This window comes from Rattus rattus, chromosome X (assembly GCF_011064425.1).
Source record: "Rattus rattus isolate New Zealand chromosome X, Rrattus_CSIRO_v1, whole genome shotgun sequence".
Classification (NCBI taxonomy): Eukaryota; Metazoa; Chordata; class Mammalia; order Rodentia; family Muridae; genus Rattus; species Rattus rattus.
The window spans coordinates 28,481,657-28,497,415 of NC_046172.1; the positions used below are offsets into that span (position 1 = coordinate 28,481,657).

General features: G+C 37.2%; 1 pseudogene; it reads right to left on the reverse strand.

Annotated features, from left to right (window-relative positions):
• Nucleotides 1-3,405: 3,405 nt before the first annotated feature.
• Nucleotides 3,406-4,715, reverse strand: LOC116889090 (annotated as a pseudogene).
• Nucleotides 4,716-15,759: the final 11,044 nt, after the last annotated feature.

Consider the following 15,759-nt stretch of genomic DNA (forward strand, 5'->3'; position numbering starts at 1 on the left):
CTGTTTCTTTTTGGAGGCACTCAGAGCTATGAGATTTCCTCTCAGCATTGCTTTCATTTTGTCCCTTAAGTTTGGGTATGTTGTGCCTTCATTATCATTAAATTCTAAAATGTCTTTAATTATTTTCTGTTTTTCTTCCTAACCAAGTTGTCATTGAGTAGAGGTTGTTCAGCTTCCATGTATATGTGGGCTTTCTCTCATTTTGATGTTATTGAAGACCAGCCTTAGTCCTTCGTGATCTGATAGGATGCATGTGATTATTTCAATCTTCTTGTATCTGTTGAAGCCTATTTTGTGTCTGATTATATGTCCAATTTTGGAGAAGGTACCATGAGGTGCTGAGAACAAGATATATTCTTTTGTTTTAGGATGAAATGTTTTATATGTGTTAAATACATTTGGTTCATAACTTCTGTTAGTTTCTCTATGTCTCTGTTTACTTTCTCTTTCCATGATGTGTCCATTGATGAGAGTGGGATGTTGAAATCTACTATTATTGTGTGTGGTGCAATCTGTGCTTTGAGCTTTAGTAAGGTTTCTTTTATGAATGTACTTGCCCTTGCATTTGGAGCATAGATATTTAGGCTTGAATATTCATCTTGGTGGACTTTTTCTTTGATGAATATGAAGTGTCCTTCCTTATATTTTTGATAACTTTTGGTTGAAAGTCGATTTTATTCAATATTAGAATGCCTACTTCAGCTTGTTTCTTCATACCATTTGCTTGCAAAGTTGTTTTCCAGTCTTTTATTCTGTGATAGTTTCCATCTTTGTCTCTGAGGTGTTTCTTGTATCCACCAAAATGCTGTGTCCTCTTTATGTATCCAGTTTGTTAGTCTATGTCTTTTCATTTGGGAATTGAGTCCATTGATGTTAAAAGATACTAAGGAATAGTGATTGTTGTTTCCTGTTATTTTTGTTCTTAGAGGTGGGATTATGGTTGTGTGTCTCTCTTCTTTTGTTTTCATTGCCAGGATATTCCTTGCTTAGTTTTCCATCTATTATGCCTTGTAGGGATGGTTTTATATAAAGATATTTAGTAAATTTAATTTTGTCATGGAATATCTTGCTTTCTCCATCTATGGTAATTGTTTTTTTTTTCTATATATAGTAGCCTGGGCTGGCATTTGTGTTCTCTTAGGTTCTATATGGCATCTGTCCAGGATCTTCTGGCTTTCATAGTCTCTGGTGAGAAGTCTGGTATAATTCTGATAGGTCTGCCTTTATATGTTACTTGACCATGTCCCCTTAGTGCTTTTAATATTCTTTCTTTGTTTTGTGCATTTGTTGTTTTCACTATTATATGATGGGAGTAATTTCTTTTCTGATCCAATCTATTTGGAGTTTTGTAGGTTTCTTGTATGTTTATGGGCATCTCTTTCTTTAGGTTAGGGTAGTTTTCTTCTATCATTTTGTTGAAGGTATTTTCTGGCCCTTTAAGTTGGGAGTCTTCACTCTCTTCTATATCTATTATCCTTAAGTTTGATATTCTAATTGTGTCCTGGATTTCCTGGATGTTTTGGGCTAGGAAATTTTTGCATCTTATATTACCTTTGACGGTTGTATTGATATATTCTATGGTATCTTCTGCCCCTGAGATTCTCTCTTCTATCTTTTGTATTCTGTTGGTGATGCTTGTATCTAAGACTTCTGATTTCTTTCCTAGGTTTACTATCTCCATGGTTGTCTCCCTTTGTGCTTTCTTCATTGTTTCTATTTCCATTTTTAAATCCGAGATGGTTTTGTTCAATTCCTTCACCTGTTTGTTTGTGTTTCCTGTAATTATTTAAGGGATTTTTGTGTTTCCTCTTTAAGGACTTCTACTTGTTGTGCTGTATTTCTTCAAGGGCATTATTTATGTCCTTCATAAAGTCCTCAGTTGTCATCATGAGATGTGATTTTAAATCCAAATCATTCTTTTCTGGTCTGTTTGGATATACAGTATTTGCCTCATCATGAGAGAACTGGGCTCTCATGATTCTAAGAAATCTTGGTTTCTGTTGCTTAGATTCCTGCAATTACCTCTTGCTATCAGGTTGTCTCTGGTCTTAGGCTGTCTTGCTATTTCTGACATTGGTTTGACCCTTTTGTAAGCCTGTTAGTCAGCACCCCTGTAGATCTTTTCCTTACTGCCTGATCTGGATACAGAGATCTATGGGACCAGTTCAGCTCTGGGATCAAGCAGAAACCAGAAGGGTCCTTTCTCAGACTCCTCCTGAGTTTGTGTGTCCTGAGGCCGCCAGGCAGGTTGCTCAGATTAGAAGAGTTGGTCTTACCTTAGCTCTCAGGTGTGTCAGTGCTCTTTGGCGACTGGCTTTCAACTCTGGGTATAGGCAGAAACCAGACGGGTCCTTCCCTGATTGCTCCTAGCTTTCTGTGCCAGGAGGGCACTAGATGGGTTCCCTTTGGGCCAGGAATGTGAGAAGAAGTGGAGGTCTCCCCTGAGTTCTCAGGAATGTCCACAATTCTGTAATTTCAGTACAGAGAGCTGTGGGACCGGTTCAGTTCCTGGTGCAGGCAGAAACCAGAAGGGTCCTGTCCCAGACTGCTTCTGGGTTTGTGTGTCCTGATGCCTGCAGGTGGGTTGCTCAGAGTAGAATAGTTGGTCTTACCTCTGTTCTCAGGTGTGTCCCATTATCTTATATTTACATAACAGAATATGAGGAATTTATTAACTTGTCCAATGTAACATAATTATAAGTGATAATATGAAGATTTCAACTTAAATTTACCTTTCGCAGTTGTAAATTTTAAGGTAATACAAAATTCAAAAATTGTTTTAAGAAATAATTCTTTCAAGATTTAAGGGCATTAAATGTTAACAGACATTGTCATAAGTTTAGCCCTCTCTATATTACCATTTAACATTTTAGCATAGTTAATGAAACTCAGTGCACTGATTTGATTATGTCTGAAATTTAAGACATATTTCTGTAATGAATGCTCTTAATGCCAGCAGTTGCAACACACTTCACTTCCTCAGTCCTGCAGATTCAAAAGACAATTACAAAGTATTTTCATCTCCTGACTATTGTATTTAAAGTCCTAATAAAAAGAAAAACTTAGAATTTTAGAATAAAAAAGAGCATTTGCTATCATATAGTCAAGATGTAAATTGTGCTAGTAAAGAACAAAACAAGTTCTAGAGAAATTAACTAATGAAACATCAGTGTTCATGTAATATCAATTTGGGTTTCAAATACATTTTATGTATGCCTTGTATAAGAATGCATAAGAAATAGTGAGGAATCACCATGCAGATTCAGTTTCATTACTTTTCTGGCTATTGTTTCACAACTAATTTTTAATGCCATGTTTTCTGTTTAAAAACTCATGCAAGTTTATCTTAATATAAATTTATTTAAATGACTTTGAACACAGCTTGTACTTGGGTTTCAGCCCTCATCAATCTGCTCTGCCTTGAGACGTCCGTTCAATGTCCATATTACGTAAGGTTGATTCCTTATGTGTAGTGGGGCAGGCCATGGCAATCTTTGATATTGTATCACCTCCTATAAAAGTCACCAACATTAGAGACTAATTTCTTAGCTTGTGGATCCTTTCTGTGTTGGCTTGAATACCTAATACACAGTTTAATGTGAAGAAAAGTGAAGCATCATCCAGCATCTTTGCTGAATATAATATTCTTCATCAATGTGGGTGAACATTCGAATCAAATGTCCATGGCTATTTCCAACACTAATAACAATGTGATTCCCTAGGATGTGAGTTGTAACCAGAGTCATTGGCTCACATTGATTAGGGCTAACCTTGCCTGGCATGATGCTGATTCCTGATTAATTTTTAGTTTATATCAGCTCTCTCAGACCTGCTCAAGGATCAGATCCCAGAAAATGAGTATCATTTGCTATCTTCATCAGATTACAGGCAGAAATGTTCCTGGCTATTCTAAGCCATCAGAATATCTTGAGTATCCAGAGCCTCACATTTATTTGAAGCAGTGAAAAAAGAAAATCCCGTGGGTGTGACTACTTTTGCAGCCCTTTCTGTGAAGCAAATAGTGTTTAAGCCAATCCCAATAGCAGTGCCTCCAGCTATGACTCCATAGGTTCTTGCCATGGCAGCTTTGATTCCTGGAATTGCATATTGAATGTGTTGCACATAGCCAGTAGTGTTGATCAAAGATTAAGTGGAATAACACTCTATGTGAGAGTTCACCAAAATTTGATGATTAGTGCAAATTCTGGATTTTGCACTGAGCATATTTTGCAGCTTCTGTAGTTCTGGTAACATAACCTTGTGAACTTCCACCAAAGCAGCAAATATACGTGGCTGTGATGAAAGTATAATTGGAGTTCTGGATTCTGTTAGCATGATCAGTGGGGTGCACTAACTGCCTTCTTGCTGTTAAGTTCACCTGTTAAGATTTCAATTGCTCTATTGCTAAGGTTCATGTTACAGTCTGCCATACCACCAAAGGAAAATAATCACTCAATTTGCCTTCATTTGCCTCATGTGCTGCTTTCATTATTACACTAGCAATCTTTGGATCAAGACCATAATCCTGATTGACTTCAAAAGCAGCTCATGTTAAGATGCCAACAGCTTTAATGACTGAACCTGACATCTGTCCCACTCTCAATCTGAAAGTTCATTGTAGATCTCATGGTCTTGGCACCATCATACTTTCCAGTTGTGACCTTCATTTCACTGATGGTATCATAGTCAATATGAAAGGGATTTTGGCTTGCCATTTAAGAGTGTTTAGGTCACAACACAGAAGGGCAGCCAGGGCCTCTGAGCCCCCATCTGAGGCCTATCTGCCTAGAGGAAGTGCAGGAATGCACTTAATATGTGGCACTGAGGCATCTGGATGGAAAGCAGAGCTAAGGCCACAACATCATATCAATTTATGATGCATTTTTAAAAGTAACTACTAAGGTCCCAGAAAAATATTTTATGAGAAAATATGTATGATTAGATAAGTAGCACCTGAGTAGTAATAAATTAAATTTAAAGTTTAATAATCTTTAAATGTACTACTGGACATTGAAAAACAATTAATTAGCTATATATAGAAACCCAAGACAAATCATTAAAGAAATATGAGCACTATAGCACTAGGGAATATTAATCACACAACAATAATAAATTTCAAGGATATAAGCACTGTAAAATGCAACAAATATAGTTACTACCCATAGTATTATGTGATGAAAATGAAATTGGAGTATATATTGAAGTAAATGTTCATGTAACAACATGTTAAGTAAAAATGAAAAAATAAACCGAGGCATTGCATAGTCTGCTTATTTGAGAAGCATCTTTGCAGTTCCTGTATGAGTTACGAAAGCCAGTTAAACCATACAAATACTTTTAGTGTTCTCTAATGTAATAAAATATGCATTAGAAGATAATTGATGAATAATAAATTCATAAACAATAGAAGAAATTAGCACAAGACCATTATCATAGGCTTCTATCACTGTCTTCAACTTTCTAATCTATTAAACATGGGCCCAAATAGTGTACTTTCCATTATAAATTACTCAGCCACTGATGTTCTATTGAAGAATCAAAACACAATCTCAGACATGTGAGGAGGTTGATATCTTGTCTTGGAGTCCTATGAATATCCTTAAACTATTCAGCTGATTTTGCCAAGGCTATTCGTTGCATTTCAAAACAGGACAGGAAAGTTCTAACAGAGAACACAGTGAGCTAGGAAGTGTGTCCTCCCCAACCCACCCCGACTCCCCTTCCAGGAAGCAGCTTCATTCCTGGTTCTGCAGATGCTGGTAGCCTAAGTCCTAGTCTTTCTCCTTCCCCACTCCTCACCATAGATGGTTCCCTACTCTCCAGGGTCGGGCACACTGAGAAGTCCCAGCCAGGTCTCTGAGGACATTGCTGCTTGAAGGCAGGAATGGGGGCCACCTGAAAACCAAGTATGGATTTTCAGTTCCTCTGCAGCCTGAGGCAGTGGGTCTGTTCAAGAACACTAGGCCATCTCTGGGAGGGGACTGCTCCATGGATGAGCCCTCAGAAGATCTCTCAGAACTGGATGAATAAAGGCCTGAATGAAGGTGAGCAGAGACAAGCAGAGCAGCGAGAGGAATGAACTACTGTTGGACTTCGTGGATCTTCCTTCCACCTGAGAGAAGTAGAGACAGGACAACCTATACAGACAGTCAGAACACTAATAAAAACTTACCCACTACAGTAGGACTGTGTACATAAAATAAAGAAAATCTACCCTCAACATTTTCCCCAATCCTTTCAAAAGACTTTTCGCTAAATCTGGACATTGAGCTGTAGAGACTGAAAACACAAGGTAAAGTAGAATTAGGAGATAACATATATACCCCCCACAAAAAAAATCATACACATGTCTTCTACAATTGACTTAGAATGGAATTGATAGACATCCTCTAGAAACACTAAGGAGTCACATTCATCCTTGTTTGTTCAGTAGGTTAGAGGACCCAGCAGGAGGAAGAGGTCTAGAGTCAGACTGGTCATGTGAAGATGTCTGTCTCTTTTGAAACAATTCTATTGTATTGTGTATTGTATACACATTTTATTCCTCATTTCTTACAACCCCCCTGTGTGTGTGTGTGTGTGTGTGTGTGAGTGTGTGTGTGTGTTATGGTTTTTTTCATCTTTATTAACTTGAGTATTTCTTATTTACATTTCAATTGTTAATCCTCTTCTGGGTTTCCAGGCCAACATCCCCCTAAGCCCTTCGCCTCCCCTTCTCTATGGGTGTTCCCCTCCCCATCTTCCCCGCATTACCGCCCTCCCACCAACAATCACATTCACTGGGGATTCAGTCTTGGCAGGACCAAGGGCTTCCCCTTCCACTGGTGCTCTTACTAGGCTATTCATTGCTACCTATGCAGTTGGAGCCCAGGGTCAGTCCATGTATAGTCTTTGGGTAGTGGCTTAGTCCCTGGAAGCTCTGGTTGGTTGGCATTGTTTCTCATATGGGTTCTCAAGCCCCTTCAAGCTCTTTCAGTCCTTCCTAAGATTCTTTCAACAAGGGTCCCATTCTCAGTTCAGTTGTTTAATGATGGCATTCACCTATGTATTTGCTGTATTCTGGCTGTGTCTCTCAGGAAAGATCTACATTCCATTCCTGTCGGCCTGCACTTCTTTGCTTCATCCATCTTATCTAGTTTGGTGGCTGTATATGTATGGGCCACATGTGAGGCAGGATCTGAATGGGAGTTCCTTCTACCTCTGTTCTAAACTTTGCCTCCCTATTCCCTCCCAAGGGTATTCTTGTTCCCCTTTTAAAGAAGGAGTGAAGCATTCACATTTTGGTCATCCTTCTTGAGTTTCATGTGTTCTGTGCATCTTGGGTAATTCGAGTATCTGGGCTAATATCCATTTATCAAAGAGTGCTTACCATGTGTGTTTTCTTGTGATTGAGTTACCTCACTCAGGATGATATTTTCCAGTTCCATCCATTTGCCTATGAATTTCATAAAGTCATTGTTTTGATAGCTCAATAGTATTCCATTGTGTAGATGTACCACGTTTTCTGTATTCATTCCTCTGTTGAACGTCATCTGGGTTCTTTCCAGCTTCTGGATATTATAAATAAGGCTGCTATGAACATAGTGGAGCATGTGTCTTTGTTATATGTTGGAGCATCTTTTGGGTATATGCCCAAAAGAGGTATAGCTGGGTCCTCAGGTAGTTCAATGTCCAATTTTCTGAGGAACCTCCAGACTGATTTCCAGAATGGTTGTACCAGTCTACAATCCCACCAACAATGCAGGAGTGTTCCTCTTTTTTCACACCATCTGCTGTGACCTGAGTTTTTGATCTTAGCCATTGTCACTGGTGTGAGGTGAAATATCAGGGTTGTTTTGATTTACATTTCCCTTATGACTAAAGATGTTGAACATTTCTTTAGGTGTTTCTCAGCCAGTCGGCATTCTTCAGCTGTGAATTCTTTGTTCACCTCTGAACTCCATTTTTTTAATAGGGTTATTTGTCTCCCTGCAGTCTAACTTCTTGAGTTCTCTGTATGTTTTGGATATAAGTCCTCTATCAGTTGTAGGATTGGTAAAGATCTTTTCCCAATCTGTTGGTTGTCATTTTGTCCTAACAACAGTGTCCTTTGCCTTACAGAAGCTTTGCAGTTTTATGAGATCCCATTTGTCAATTCTTGGTCTTAGAGCATAAGCCATTGGTGTTTTGTTCAGGAAATTTTCTCCAGTGCCCATGTGTTCCAGATGCTTCCCCACTTTTTCTTCTATTAGTTTGAGTGTATCTGGTTTGATGTGGAGGTCCTTGATCCACTTGGACTTAAGCTTTGTACAGTGTGATAAGCATGGGTGGATCTGCATTCTTCTACATGCTGACCTCCAGTTGAACCAGCACCATTTGCTGAAAATGCTATCTTTTTTCCATTGGAAGGTTTTGGCTTCTTTGTAAAAAATTAAGTGACCATAGGTGTGTGGGTTCATTTCTGGGTCTTCAATTCTATTCCACTGATCTATCTGCCAGTCTCTGTACCAATACCATGCAGTTTTTATCACTATTGCTCTGTAATACTGCTTGAATTCAGGGATAGTGATTCCCCCTGAAGTCCTTTTATTGTTGAGGATAGTTTTAGCTATCCTGGGATTTTGTTATTCCAGATGAATTTGCAAATTGTTCTGTCTAACTCTTTGAAGAATTGGATTGGTATTTTGATGGGTATTGCATTGAATCTGTAGATCGCTTTTGGTAAAATGGCCATTTTTACTATATTATTCCTGCCAATCCATGAGCATGGGAGATCTTTCCATCTTCTGAGATCTTCAATTTCTTTCTTCAGCGGCTTGAAGTTCTTATCATACAGATCTTTCACTTGCTTGATTAAAGTCACACGGATGTATTTTATATTATTTGGGACTATTATGAAGGGTGTGTCGTTTCCCTAATTTATTTCTTGCTTTGTTACTTTTATGTGTAGTGGAAGGCTAATGGTTTATTTTAGTTAACTTTATACCTAGCCACTTTGCTGAAGCTGTTTATCAGCTTTAGTAGTTCTCTGGTGGAACTTTGGGATCACTTAAATATACTATCATATCATCTGCCCATAGTGATATTTTGACTTCTTTTCCAATCTGTATCTGTTTTATCTCCTTTTGTTGTCTGATTGCTCTGTCTATGACTTTGAGAACTATATTGAATAAGTAGGGAGAGAGTGGGCAGCCTTGTCTTGTCCCTTATTTTAGTGGGATTGCTTCAAGTTTCTCTCCATTTAGTTTAATATTAGCTACTGGTTTGCTGTATATGGCTTTTACTATGTTTAGGTATAGGCCTTGAATTCCTGTTCTTTGCAGGACTTTTATCATGAAGGGGTTTTAAATTTTGTCAAATGCTTTCTCAGCATCTAATGAAATGATCACATGGTTTTTATCTTTCAGTTTGTCATAAAGTAGTGAAAAGACATATTTGCAAATTATGTGAAAATTTATAGGAAAAAACTCTTCTTAAAACCACTTATGTGGGGAAATTGTTAATACCCCGCAAGATGACAGTTACATATATGTGGCTCCTGGGTGGAAGAAACTGGAAGAGATTCTAGACCAGCACTTTGCTCTTTTGAAGGTAGTTTCTGACTATGGACTTTGTTAGTTGTGCAGTGTATTCACTGCAATGTACACATGCTGGAGAAACTGAAATGTTTATTCAGAACAGCTGGTCTCTAGACTTGTAAGTCCATAATAGATTTGATGTGGTAATGCATGCCTTTAATTCTTGGCTGGAGCAGGTGGATCTCTGTGTTCTGGGTCAACCAGAGCTGTATAGATTTTGTCTCTAAACAGTAAGAAAGTGTGCATAATGTGCTGGTAGGGTGGCTCAGCATGTAAAGGTACATGCTACCAAGCTGGTGACCTGAGTTTGATTTCCAGGATCCACATTATAGGGGAATTGTAGTTCACAACTTGTCTTTTAGCCTCCCTACAAGTACAGTGGCACACATGTGAACACATGCATATAGTAGTGCATAAATATAAAAAATGTGCAACAAGGTAAAAATAGAGGACTGACACCATTTTAGGGTTGTTTTGTTATTTCATAGGAATGTCCACACTGGGGAAATGGAGGTTAAACTTGGTCTTTGATCAGATGCTGTCCCCAGGTGGTGGAGTGGGCTAGGGCAAAGATTAGTACTCAGAAAAGGGCACTGTATTTGTTGTTTGCTTCAGGTATTTTTAGCCATTGTTTAGGTGTGTATTTCAGTAAATGTTGTCAAGCATTAGGTGTAGGTCCCAGTGTCTAAAGGATGTTAGAATTAGCAAAAGAATCACTAAATGTCAAGCTAGTCTTTTGGGAGGGCTTGGGCATGGGCCTCTCACTTGTATCACCAGGACTTAGGAAAGACTGTTAGTACCAACTACATCCAAAAGAGATTTCACAGCTGTACCCAGGGTTCCATATTTGCATTTTGGTAAAATACTTGTGTTCATTGTGCACAGAGTTCATTCCTTATCATCTGTCCTAAAGGAGAACATGTGGTTAAAAATATAGGAAGCCCTGGGTCCTGCTAAGACTGAACCCCCAGTGAACTAGACTGTCGGGGGGAGGGCGGCAATGGGGGGAGGGTGGGGAGGGGAACACCCATAAGGAAGGGGGGGAGGGAAGGGGATGTTTGCCCAGAAACCGGGAAAGGGAATAACACTCGAAATGTACATAAGAAATACTCAAGTTAATAAAAAAAAATATAGCTAGTGGATATGTTAGAATTGACAAATAGGGTTCCTCTTAAACATGGAATTGTTAAGCCATGTCTGGACAGTGTGATAAAATTCATGTTGCTAGGCTGACTGGAGGGGCAGAGCCCACAGAGTGAGGTCTGTAGCTGTGTTGAAACTGACATCCTAAGAGCCCCTGCCACAGGTGCATCTGCCAGCTGCTTTATAGAAATACATTTCTTAAGTAAAAACACCCCTTCTTCTACATATGTTAGTATATAGATCTGGTGATAACCTTAGTAATGCTATACTTAGTGTTGTCTGTTGCTATGTGTTTCCTTGTGATCTGAGCACTGAGGGAATGTAGAATTGAATTGTAACTTTGCCCATAGATCTATCTGGACCTACTATGAAATTTCCATTTCCAAGGAGGACAGGATTACAATTTTGTCTGACAGATTGAGATAGAATGTTGTATTCTCGGTTATTAAAATATCCTTATAGTGTGGGGACTTTAGCTGGTGAATATTCACGATGAGGGGAAAGCATGGTACTTACTATATAATTTCAATTGCCTAAGTGTACATACACTTGCAGGACCTAGAACAACATACCAATCTGAGCTGCTTGTGACTGGGTGACTTTACTCTTGCCTTCTTGTGTTGTTTCCTGTACTGCATATTTTAAAAAATAAACAAAAGTTTCTTTGAAAAGCTTAAAATAAACCATGACAGTAAGGTCCTATTGCTGAAGGCAATACCTACACATATCTCATTGAACACAGACCAGTTGTGCTGGTACCTATCTAGAGCCTTCACTGCTACTAACTACTGTTTGTGGAATTGGAAGTTACTTTGAATGCTACTGGAGGAGAAAGGTAAATGCCAACCCAGCTACAAACTCTTAAATCCACAATACAAACTGACTGCATGATATTCTGCTGCAACAGTGGCAAAAACATTGTGGGAATAACCAACTATTATCTGATTGGATTTAAGTTGGATTAAGTTCCATTAGAGGAAACCGTGCCTGACATTCATCTAATAGCCAAAAACCCAAAACTAAATAGGCCATGAACCTAGAGGAAAACCAAATACTACTTCTGCTAAAGAAATTCAACAATAAAATGACTCTTTACAACATTCAGCCTTACCCATAGATTAGTGTCTTTCAGCTAGCATCAGAGAAGCTTCCTCCTGCAGAAGATGGGAACTAATACAGTGACATACAACTGAACAATGTGCAGAAATTCAGAGACATTAGAACACTGAGTACTAAATGAGATGCCTTCATAAAACCCCTCTCTCAATGTTCAGAGAACTGTGTGGAAGAGGAAGTAGAAAAATTACAAAAAACAATGGAGATAAACAACACCAAGAAAACAGGAACACATTGCCTTCCAGATACAACAAGACTGACATGAATATGAACTCAGAGAGACTGTGTCAGAATGTACACAGTCTAAGTCAGATAGGATCCCAGCACTGAGAAGGAAAGTAGACATATGCTTGATCAGTATCCTATCCCAACCAAGAGACGAAGTGTCAACTATTTTTCAAAGGAAAGTTCATTTCTGCAACAGAGCCTCCCTAGGTATACAAACCACAATTAAGAACATGTGCATACGCAGTAGTAGATAGTCAATACAAAGCAAACTCAATGGTATTTTTGGATATTTTACTTTGTTTCTTAATGCTTTATTTAGGCATTTAAAAAGGAAAGCCTTACCAGTCTTTTGCTTAAATATTATGGTTTCTAATTTGGAGATTTTTATGTTTTTCTATAATTTTATTTTTTATTAGATATATTTCTTTATTTACATTTCAAATGTTATCCCCTTTCCCAGTTTACTGTCCATAAGCCCCCCCCATCTCCTCCCCCTCTCCCATACAGGTGTTCCTCCCCATCCACCCTCCTTACCGCCTCCCCCAACATTCCCTGCACTGGGGTTTTATTTGCGTATATGTGTGTTTCTGTTCTCTCTCTCTCTCTCTCTCTCTCTCTCTCTCTCTGTGTGTGTGTGTGTGTGTGTGTGTGTGTGTGTGTGTTTGTGTTTCTTAGGCTTTTTCTTCTTTTTTCCTGTTTCATTTTACTCTGGTTTGTTTGGATTTTACTTTCATATTTGTTTTCTAAAAAAGGAAGAAGGCATAGAATTGGTTGGTGGGGAGATGGGATGATCTGCAAGGAAATGATGGAGGAGGAAATTGCTTAGAATGTATTGTATAAAAACTTATTTTAAAAATGGACAAACTTTGGTTACATCCTTTTTATGCTAAGTATGGGCACATTATTTTCATGCATAGGAAGAATCACAACACTGTTTAACATCCAACAGCATTTGTATACAAATGGAATTATCTATTAATAATGGAAGCATAAAAATTACCAAGTCCATAGCCCAAAGATGCAGAAAAATATCAAGTATATCAAACTCAAGTAACATTTGTATCAAGAATAACTTCTAATGTTATTATGTGAGCAATAGAAAATTTACTCAGTTTTTTCATTATCAAAATGTTCTCCTTTCCTCTAAACTTAAAAATGAAAAATGAACCTAGTTAAGTTTTTCACAGTCTCCATTAAAATAGGGTTAATTGCACTTACAGAAGCAAAGAGAACTATAATTCCTTCTAAGAGAACTCTCACTAAGTAAACTTTCTGGGTCCGATACAGGTATACTCATAGGTGTATGTTCATAGAAATGTGTATATATAATTATATATTTATACATTATATATAAACATATATTCCTTTGAAATATTTTCTATTTCAGTGAGCAGTCTGAGTGTAGAAAAATTTTACTATGTGTAGGTTTTTAATATTGAACACATGTTGGAATGTGACAAGTCTGTTCTAAATAATTTATCTGCTCCCACATATGCTCATACATTGATACCAGATTAATGTACCAAATAACAAATGTCACCAATCAAATATTATGGTTAACAATTATTATTAAAATGTTTTTAAAAGTATTAATCTCAAAATCATATTTTTGATGCTGATCATTGATTAATAAATATTTTTTGAAATAGTTATAAACTTATACCGTCAAAGGTGAAATAGAATGGCCAAGGGATTTATACGTTAACCATATATGTATAGCTTGAAGGATGAAGATTAAATAACTTTAGATAGATAATGTATTTCATGTTTCATAGTCTCCTTTCTGTTCATGGCTGATAATTTGGTATGGTCTTTCAGTCCTAGCAGTAAGGCATAAAGAAATAGGTCTCTTTAATAACAGAAAATTGTAAATAATCTTAATCTATTTATGAAATTATACTTACAAATTACTTAGAAATGACCAGTTTTAACAAGTGAAATATACTTTAGATTCTGAGGGAACACACAGATACCCATGCTATGTTACTTGAGTTGGTGAGACTTCTAGGTCTTGAACCATATGCTGTGCTGATGGATTTAATGCTTTATAATGAGTGCTAAGTAATAGTTATTGTATATCACTTGCATTAAGTTGCTTTATGTTAAAGTAATAAGAACCTTATGTTAAGTTTATTAGAGAAATATTAGGATTAAGACCTCCAGACTTTTCTCCATATGTTAACTGAAATAACATTTCCTTTGAAGGCAGAGAAAAATAAATGTATTTTAATTAACCTGCTTGTTTCATAGTCCTATGATTTATTTTTCATTATATATTTTCAGGGTCTGTGGGAGATGGAGACTATGCAGAGGTAATGATGCTTTTAGAAAATGTTTGATTCTAGTCAAGAAAAAATAAGTATTTTTAATGGAAAACATTTTGTAAATTAAATGAAAGGCATAAACTAGAACAAATATGTATGCATAACATTATAAAAAATCTTATATTTCAACTAGTTATTACTTTTTATACACATGTACCTCAAAGAAAACAAGAATCAGGCTAGTATGTCTGTTCTGATCTCATTTTTGCACTGTCAGATTACTCATTTAGTTCAATTGTAGTTATGACCAATTTAAAATCTATTTAAAAATAGAAGTGAGATCATACATTGAAGATAAATTTAATTAAAAAATTTATTTAATGTGTATTAATATTTTTCCTGCAAGTGTCTTTTAACATGTGCATGTAATTCCGAGGAAGGCCAGATGATGGCACTAGAAACAATAAACTAAAGATGGAGTTACTGATGGTCATCAGCTGTGAACTAAAACAAAGTACTTTTCAAGAAAGTCTTGGAAAGATCAGAAATTCAAGCCCCATACTTAAACATAGTGAAAACAATATACAGCAAACCAGTAGCCAAGATAAATGGAAGGAAACTTGAAGCAATCGCACTAAAATCAGGGGCTAGACAAGGTTGCCCACTCTCACTACCTATTCAATATAGTACTTGAGGTCCTAGCTACATAAATTAGAAAACAAAACAAAACAAAAAATCAAAGGGATACAAATCGGAAAGGAAGAAGTCAAATATCGCTATTTGCAGATGATATGATGGGGAACTAATACAGTTGACAAACAACTTCAGCAACATGGCTGGTTATAAAACAAACTCAAACAAATCAAATCAGCAGCCTTCCTCTACCCAAAGGATGAATGAGCTGAAAGAGCAACTAGGGAAATGACACCCTTCACAATAGTCACAAATAATCTAAAATACCTTAGCGTGACTCTAACCAAGCAAGTGAAAGATCTGTATGACAAGAAATTCAAGTCTCTGAAGAAAGAAATTGAAGATCTCAGAAGACGGAAAGAACTCCAATGCTCATGGATTGGCAGAATTAATATAATAAAAATGACCATTTTATGAAAAGCACTCTACAGATTCAATGCAATTCCCATTAAAATTCCAAGTCAATTTTTCATAGTGTTATAAAGAACAAATTTGCAAATTCATTTGAAATAACAAAAAACACATGATAGTAAAAAACTATTCTTAACAATAAAAGAACTTCTGGGGGAACAACCATTCCTGACCTCCAGCTGTATTACAGAGCAACAGTGATTTAAAAAAAAAAATGTGGCAGATCTTCCTGGTCGCTGCCACCGCGGAGAGCCCGTGGGCAGAACCCCGCGAGCGAACTTGAGCCTCGGGACCAAAGGTAAGACTAACTTATCTGCTGCAAGTGACTTGCCGGGTGGAATCGGGAC